Genomic DNA, 2,393 nt, shown 5'->3' with positions numbered 1-2,393 from the left:
AGCATAGAGTCTCATCTCTCCTGGAAACCTTTACAGCAGCAAACAGAAAGAAGCCCATCAGGGGTGCTTCAGAAGAGAAATGCAATTTTGGTGCACCGATTCGCCATCTCAAGGAGCTTCTCTCTCTCCTTTGACTACAGGAAAAATTAAGGAGACAAGGCATCCAACTTAGCTGGATGAACAGACCTTCTAGTCCTTATATGCTGGTTTAGGAAGATATTTATTTTACAGGTGTGCTTTCTTCAGAATTACTGGTGTCACTTCAGTGGAGTCCTACAAGATCCTGCTGACTTCCACCCGAGGGCAGAGGCTAGCACAGAGCAGCTTGGAACAGTTGGTATAATCTGGAATTCTGAAAACTTTAAGGAGCTTCTCTCTCTCCTTTGACTACAGGAAAAATTAAGGAGACAAGGCATCCAACTTAGACAGACCTACAGACCTTCTAGTCCTTATATGCTGGTTTAGGAAGATATCAGGTGTGCTTTCTTCAGAATTACTGGCGTCACTTCAGTGGAGTCCTACAAGATCCTGCTGACTTACCCGAGGGCGCAGAGGCTAGCACAGAGCAGCTTGGAACAGTTGGTATAATCTGGAATTCTGAAAACTTTGCTATTTCCCTGCTGTCGATTTTTTTTTTTGCCTGGCAACTCATCTTTGGGGAAAAAAAAAAAAGGCCTAGACCCTTGTGAACTGCACATATCTGTGCTTTTTAAGATTGTATTTCTTTTATCAAAACTTTTTTTGAGTTGGGCAAACTCAACTTTTATTCGCAACATTCTTAATGTTTTCCGTTTGAAAAATAATCTTAGAAATAGTGCTTGAACATCAAAGTTGCAAGTTTGACGCAGAGATCTTTCCAAATAACAGCATTCCTATTCTTATTACATAAACCTACTCTGTGGGTTTTGCTAACTGCGTACTTTAACAGTGTAAAACACAGCTCCTAGCCAGACGAGAGACACATGGATTGACGGAGGTTTGATAATCATAAATAACATCTTGTTGGGGCCGTGAGCCAGTAGCTAGCATAAGTCTCAAAACAAACAGGGATGGTACTACAGCACAAGACTTTGCCTGGGAGTCTCCCTGTTCCTTCCATGACAATTCTTATCAGGATGGGTTTGGCAAAGCCATTTAACCTCTTCTTCTGTCAGAATGGATGATTACTTTCCAAAATCTCATGGATGCTATGACAGCTAATTAATTATCGCTGGATTGTGCTTTACAAACGTAATTAGTATAAAGAAGGTTAGTAGGGAGAAACACTGCACAGAAAATGAAGGTGAACAGAGACAGAACGCTAGAAAGACTCTAAGTGCAGTAAGATAGAAAAACAATAAATAAGGAAAGGAGTTTTGAATAGTGAGTACATAAGAGATTTCTATGAAAGAAAAAAAAGTGTGCTGCCTTTCAAAAGTAGAGGAGGGGAAAAGGAAATTAAAAATTAGAAGCAAGGCACTGAGATGAATGGATTTGAAGTATAAAGAGAAGAAAAGAAAATGAAAAAGATGTAATAAAAGCTGCCCAGCCTTTAAAGTAATGAATCTTTTCATTTATTTTTACCCTTTTTTGACATTAGAGGAAAATGGTAGCACACTTATACTGAGCTCACACTGTTAACACAGTACAGGTCTTAATTCTTGGATTATGTTGTTAAATAATTAACTGATGAATCATAAGTAAATAATTGAAAATTGGTTCTCTAAGCCTCACAATTGAGAACATAAAACTGCCACAGTGATATCAGATTTTAGCAGAACCGATATTGTAGTTAATTAGAAAAACTGGAAAAAAATTCTAAAATCTGTAGCTGTAAAGACTGCTAGCAGAAACACCTGGGCTCCATTCCCCCATGGAACAAAACAAAATGGATCATCTATTATTTAAATCTCCTATATTAAAGTTACATCTGGAGAAGATGGAAGCATGGATTGCCAGTTCCTCTGCAAAGTACCTAGACCTGCCCCAGGCCTTGTCCTGTTGGAGAGGGTCTGTGATTTGGGCAGCAGGATAGGAGCGGGGGGTCACTCTAAAAGGCTAAGGCAGTCTTGATTTCATGTTAAAATATCTTTTCCTCCAATATTACTAAAATGAAGTACTATAAAACAAATCCTTACACTTCAATGGGCAATAACTCATTGGTTCCGTGGCACTATTTGACAAAATTAAGAACAAACAGCTTCAAAAATCTAATAATAGTTGTGTTTATTTTTGTAAAAGAGGAACGGTAGACAAACTAAAAAAAATCACTCTTTGCATCTCAAAAACAAAATAATTCCTTTTCTCCCATGAACATCTCTTTTATTTTCTGATATGGCAAAAGCACATGTACTTCAAGTCTAAGCAAGGCAATTAATTTGGATTCTGCCATGATCACAGTCATGGGATTTTTT

Source organism: Aptenodytes forsteri, unplaced genomic scaffold (genome assembly GCF_000699145.1).
Source record: "Aptenodytes forsteri isolate BGI_AS27 unplaced genomic scaffold, ASM69914v1 Scaffold217, whole genome shotgun sequence".
Classification (NCBI taxonomy): Eukaryota; Metazoa; Chordata; class Aves; order Sphenisciformes; family Spheniscidae; genus Aptenodytes; species Aptenodytes forsteri.
The sequence above is the reverse complement of the archived record's forward strand: the minus strand, read 5'-3'. Positions refer to the sequence as shown.